The sequence below is a fragment of the Salvelinus sp. IW2-2015 genome, unplaced genomic scaffold (genome assembly GCF_002910315.2).
Source record: "Salvelinus sp. IW2-2015 unplaced genomic scaffold, ASM291031v2 Un_scaffold19, whole genome shotgun sequence".
NCBI classification, from domain to species: domain Eukaryota; kingdom Metazoa; phylum Chordata; class Actinopteri; order Salmoniformes; family Salmonidae; genus Salvelinus; species Salvelinus sp. IW2-2015.
Window position 1 is genome coordinate 1077522 of NW_019942505.1, and position 7132 is coordinate 1084653.

Here is a 7132-nt window from a genome sequence, read left to right on the forward strand (position 1 = left end):
GTAAAACATTTAAACGTGTTAACCCTCGCAAGGCTGCCAGCCCAGACGGCATCCCCAGCTGCGTCCTCAGAGCATGCGCAGACCAGCTGGCTGGTGTGTTTACGGACATATTCAATCAATCCCTATCCCAGTCTGCTGTTCCCACATGCTTCAAGAGGGCCACCATTGTTCCTGTTCCCAAGAAAGCGAAGGTAACTGAGCTAAATGACTATCGCCCCGTAGCACTCATTTCTGTCATCATTACATTTACATTTAAGTCATTTAGCAGACGCTCTTATCCAGAGCGACTTACAAATTGGAAAGTTCATACATATTCATCCTGGTCCCCCCGTGGGGAATGAACCCACAACCCTGGCGTTGCAAGCGCCATGCTCTACCAACTGAGCCACACGGGACCATCATGAAGTGCTTTGAGAGACGTCAAGGATCATATCACCTCCACCCTACTGAACACCTAGACCAGGGGTGTCAAACTCAAATACCCAGTGGGCCAAAATGTAAAACCTGAACAAAGTCGCGGGCCAACATTGAACAAATGAACCTTTTAATATGGACCAACAAGTTTTGCTTTAACATTGAATATGGAACAAGCATCGCTTATTACCATACAATATATATTTAATAGTGGAGACATGCAAATCGAATTTAAAAATGAAAAAACACATCAATGGCATTAATTTATAAATAAATACAATTTAAATAAAAATCGTATGCCTCTTTTCTATTTGCAGCCTTCTGATTTAAATACCAAAATAAACTTTTTCCAGATGCGTCGCAGCTCTCATCACAGCGAGGAGACGCAACGAAATCTTTCCCTTTTCCATCAGCTGGTCATACAGATTGGTGGCAAGATCACATGTGCGATCAGCTACTGTGTTCCTGCTCAGGCTCACGTTTGAAAATGCTTGTTTTTCTCTGGGCATACGAGGTCACAAACTTTCATCATGCACTTTTTCACGAACTCTCCCTCATTAAAGGGCCGGGCTGATTTTGCGATCTCTGCTGCACTATATAACTAGCCTTTAGGCAGCCTCACTTTGTGATGTGGCTTTTTTGAACATATTCTGTTGTGAAACCAAACTTCTTTTCATCTCCTCTACTTTCTGGCTCCTTTGAGTCATGTCCATGTCCTTTGTTTGTCATGGTGTTCGTTTCATAGTGTCGTCTAATGTTGTACTCCTTACTTACAGCCACGTTGACTCCACAAACAAGACAACAGGTTTGTCTTTTACATATGTAAACAGATATTCTGCCTCCACTTGTCCAGAAAGCTCCTGTTTTCTGCCTTTCTTTTCGCCATTTTTGGGAAGGGATAGCGCGCTGACAGTTGTAGCGTCTATGTTGCTATGACTACTGTCACAGAGGAGAGGGCGTTTCTGGGTCCTGTCCTGATTGGCACGCGAAAACAACAGCAGAGCATTATGGGATTCGTAGTATTAGCGGTGAATGCGCTGTATAATACCGGCGGGCCACTCTAGTAGTAATTTGGTATTGTCTCGCGGGCCAAATATAATTACCCACGGGTCAAATTTGGCCCGCGGCGGTTTGACACATGCCCGCTAGACCCTCCAATTTGCTTACCGCCCCAATAGGTCCACAGACGATGCAATCGCAATCACACTGCACACTGCCTAACCCTTCTGGACAAGAGGAATACCTATGTAAGAATGCTGTTCAACTACAGCTCAGCATTTAACACCATAGTACCTCCCCAAACTCGACATTAAGCTTGAGACCCTGGGTCTCGACCCCGCCCTGTGCAACTGGGTCCTGGACTTCCTGACGGGCCGCCCCCAGGTGGTGAGGGTAGGTAACAACATCTCCACCCCGCTGATCCTCAACACTGGGGCCACACAAGGGTGTGTTCTCAGCCCCTCCTGTACTCCTGTTCACCCTTGACTGCGTGGCCATGCACGCTCCAACTCAATCATCAAGTTTGCAGACGACACTACAGTGGTAGGCTTGATTACCAACAACAACGAGACGGCCTACAGGGAGGAGGTGAGGGCCCTGAGTGTGGTGTCAGAAAAATAACGTCACACTCAATGTCAACAAAACAAAGGAGATGTTTGTGGACTTCAGGAACAGCAGAGGAAGCAGCCCCTTATCCACATCGACAGGACAGTAGTGGAGAAGGTGGAAAGTTTTAAGTTCCTTGGCGTACACATCACGGACAAACAGAAATGGTCCACCCACACAGACAGCGTGGTGAAGAAGGCGCAGCAGCGCCTCTTCACCTCAGGAGGCTGAAGAAATTTGGCTTGTCACACAAAACACTCACAAACTGTTACAGATGCACAACCGAGAGCATCTGTCGGGCTGTATCACCGCCTGGTACGGCAACTGCTCCGCCCACAACCGTAAGGCTCTCCAGAGGGTAGTGAGGTCTGCACAACGCATCACTGGGGCCAAACACCTGCCCTCCAGGACACCTACACCACCCGATGTCACAGGAAGGCCAAAAGATCATCAAGGACAACAACCACTGCCTGTTCACCCCGCTATCATCCAGAAGGCGAGGTCAGTACAGGTGCATCAAAGCAGGGACCGAGAGACTGAAAAACAGCTTCTATCTCAAGGCCATCAGACTGTTAAACAGCCATCACTAACATTGAGTGGCTGCTGCCAACATACTGACTCATCTCTAGCCACTTTAATATGAAAAATTGATGTAATAAATGTATCACTAGCCACTTCAAACAATGCCACTTTATATCCTGTTTACATACCCTACATTACTCATCTCATATGTATATACTGTACTCTATACCATCTACTGCATCTTGCCTATGCCGTTCGGCCATCGCTCATTCACATATTTTTATGTACATATTCATTCCTTTACACTTGTGTGTATAAGGTAGTTGTTGTGAAATTGTTAGGTTAGATTACTTGTCAGAAATTACTGCATGGTCGGAACTAGAAGCACTAGCATTCCGCTACACTCGCATTAACATCTGCTAACCATGTGTATGTGACAAATAAGATTTGATTTGATTTGATATGCTGTTATGGGATTAGGAAACAAGATGAAGGTCAAGATGGTTCATTGTTCAACATGGACCTGATGGTTATATTCATTGTGCACTTCACAGTAAAGTAATGTAAAATAAAGTAATGTAAAGTATCATCTAATTTACATAGAAAACTGGAAGGTAGTCTGTTAGTTTCATATTGGCAGATTGAATTCACTGCAGAGCTCTTGAAAGGATTTCAGTGTGGTTGTGTTCTGATGAAACAGGTCTGAAAAGGTCCTGATCCCTAGAGTATGCCAAAGATGAAAGTTGGCATCACTCAGGGCTTTTGGCAAGTCTGGGTTGCATACTACAGGCGAGTGAGAGCATATCAGGGAGGAAATGTTTCTGGCACTCCAACGACATTGAGAATGCTTATGGAGGGTCTTTCCTAGGAAGACGGGGTTGAAAGTAGTTATGAAATTCGGTGTAATTGAGGTGCGGTGTGAGATGTTGTACTTTCAGTTTTGAGATGTAGATCTGGAAGAGAGAGTTAAGGGAAAACTGATAATTAAAGGGAAATAAAAAGGATCATCATTAAAGCAAAAAAAACACATAATAGTGTTGATGTCCTATATTAGAAAGACATCCATTTTGTTAAGGTCCTTCCGTCTCCAGCCCTCCAAATGGAGCTGACCGAGTCTGTGACGTGTCCCTCTTCCGTTGGACATCTTGCTACACCTTATACAACCAACTAATTAGCTTTACCTTAACTGAAAGGGGGGGAACATCATTCCAATCCAACACAACCACATTATTCTCATTTTACTGGTGGAACTTCCAGTAAAGGAGGTATACCACTCCCCTCTACAACTGATTTATCATAAAAATAGTTACTGTCTTACCTAATCGAGGCAGAACATAAATATCTCTACCTGTGATAATAGAACCAAAGAAAACAGTAGAAATAGCAGAAGACCTGCCAAGTGATTAGGCACGCAATGGCGTCTTGGTTTCCCTGGAAATACCTCTCGTCACACGGTGCGAAAGAAGATTTGAGTCCAACACTCCCTTTTAACCTATAGGGTCACCAGAGAATACATAGAGGCCATGAAGTTAAGTGTTTGTTTAATATACAGTCTATTGGCTGAATGGGGGGGCTTTGGGGTTTCAATAGGTGGTGGTTTGAGGATAGTAACAGTGAAGTCTTGATGGGGATGAGTTTACATAGCGAGGCATGTGGATCATTCATTATGTTGTCTTGTGGGTCCAATGTGTATGAATGAGTTGTGCTTTTGTGGCTTAGAGGTAAAACTAAAAACTAACCCTTAAGAAAGTATTCACATCCCTTGATTTTTCCCACATTTTGTTGTGTTACAGCCTAAAATTGTCTAAAATTGATACAATTTAGATTTTGTGTCACTGGCCTACTAGAAATACCCCATAATGTGAAAGTGGAATTAATTAACAGTGAAAAACTGAAATATCTTGAGTCAATAAGTATTCAACCACTTTGTTATGGCAAGCCTAAATAAGTTCAGGAGTAAAAATGTGCTTAACAAGTCACATAATAAGTTGCATGGACTCACTCTGTGTGCAATAATAGTGTTTAAAATCATTTTGGAATGAATACCTAATCTCTGTACTCCACACATACAATTATCTGTAAGGTCCCTAAGCCAAGCAGTGAATTTCAAACACAGACTCAACCACAGGGAGGTTGTCCAATTCCTTGCATAGAAGGGCACCTATTGGTAGATGGGTAAAAAGCAGACATTGAATATCCCTTTGAGCATGGTGAAGTTATTAATTACACTTTGGATGGTGTATCAATACACCCAGTCACTACAAAGATACAGGCGTCCTTCCTAAGGAAACCGCTCAGGGATTTCACCATGAGGCCAATAGTGACTTTAAATAATGTACAGAGTTTAATGGTTGTGTAGTTACTCCACAATACTAACCTAAATGACAGAGTGAAAAGAAGGAAGCGTGTACATTATACAAATATTCCAAAACATGCATCCTGTTTGCAACAAGGCACTAAAGTAAAACTGAAAAACAAATTGGCAAAGAAATGTACTTTATGTTCTGAATACAAAGCATTATGTTTGCGGCAAATCCAACACAACAGATCACTGACTACCACTCTTAATATTTTCAAGCATGGTGGCGGCTGCATCATGTTATAGGTATGCTTGTCATCGGCAAGGACTAGGGAGTTTTTTTGGGATGAAAAGAAACAGAATAGAGCAAAATTCTAGAGTAAAAGCTTGTTCATTCTGCTTTCCGACAGACACTGGGAGACAAATTGTAACGGCTGTCTTCGGGTGAAAGAGAGGAGGACCAAAATGCAGCGTGATGATAATCCATATTTTAATTAGGATATTTAAACGACGAACAAAAACAACAAACTGACAGAAGGAACCGAAAACGCTACAGTCCTAAACATGGGAACACAAAAGACATGAACACACGAACAGGAACAATCACCCACAAACAAACAGTGAAAACAGGCTACCTTAATATGGTTCCCAATCAGAGACAATGACAAACACCTGCCTCTGATTGAGAACCATATTAGGCCAAACAACAAACCCAACATAGAAACACAAAACATAGAATGCCCACCCAGCTCACGTCCTGACCAACTAAACAAAGACTAAACAAAGGAAATAAGGTCAGGAACGTGACACAAATTCACCTTTCAGCAGGACAATAACCTAAAACACAAGGAAAAATATACACTGGAGTTGCTTACCAAGATGACATTGAATGTTCCTGAGTGGCCTAGTTACAATTTTGACTTAAATAGGCTTGAAAATCTAACTTGACAGAGCATGAAGAATTTTTAAAAGAATAATGTGCAAATATTGTACAGTCCAGGTGTGTACAGATTTGAGAGACTTACAGTTGTAATCACTGCCAAAGGTGATTCTAACATGTATTGACTCAGGGTGTGAATACTTATGTAAATGAGATATTTCCGTATTTCATTTTCAATAGATGTGCAAAAATTTCTAAAAACTGCTTTTCACTTTGTCATTATGGGGTATTGTGTGTATATGGGTGAGATTATTATTATTATTTTATTCATTTTGAATTCAGGCTGTAACACAACAATATGTGGAATAAGTCAAGGGGTGTGAATACTTTCTGAAGGCACTGTATCTGTGTGCTATTTATCACTGATGATATTTGTTCAGTTGAAAAGGCCCTGGGGATATGTCTGTTCATGCTCTGACAAGGTAGAACTCATTCATCATCATTACATGGAAAGAGGCAGGGCTCAATTAAGTTTAACCTGTCTTGCAGTGCTTACACAGCAGCTAATTTCCCCCGAATTCAAATAAAATCCTAGAATCATTTTCACTATTGTAAAAATCCAACTACAGACTCCTCTAACATGTTGATGCTTGATGGTTTTAATAATTAGTGTGTGAGCTTGGACAGTTTGTATTAATCAAAGAGAGTGTGAAAACATACAATACGATGTGTTCTCAAAAAGGAAAAAGCAGACATTGTTCTATTACAAGAGACACATGTCTGTGATGCCGAACATGCTAAACTCTGCAGAGCTTGGGTGGAACATGGTAAACTCTGCAGAACTTGGGTGGAACATGCTACACTCTGCAGAGCTTGGGTGGAACATGCTAAACTCCGCAGAGCTTGGGTGGAACATGCTAAACTCTGCAGAGCTTGGGTGGAACATGCTAAACTCTGTGGAATATGCTAAACTCTGCAGAGCTTGGGTGGAACATGCTAAACTCTGCAGAGCTTGGGTGGAACATGCTAAACTCTGCAGAGCTAGGGTGGAACATGCTAAACTCTGCAGAGCTTGGGTGGAACATGCTAAACTGCAGAGCTAGGGTGGAACATGCTAAATCTGCCGAGCTTGGTGGAACATGCTAAACTTGCAGAGCTTGGTGGAACATGCTAAACTCTGCAGAGCTAGGGTGGAACATGCTAAACTCTGCAGAGCTGGGTGGAACATGCTAAACTGGCAGAGCTAGGGTGGAAACATGCTAAACTCTGCAGAGCTTGGGTGGAACATGCTAAACTCTGCAGAGCTTGGGTGGAACATGCTAAACTCTGCAGAGCTAGGGTGGACATGCTAACTCTGCAGAGCTTGGTGAACATGCAAACTCCGTAGAGCTTGATGGAACTCGCTAACCTCT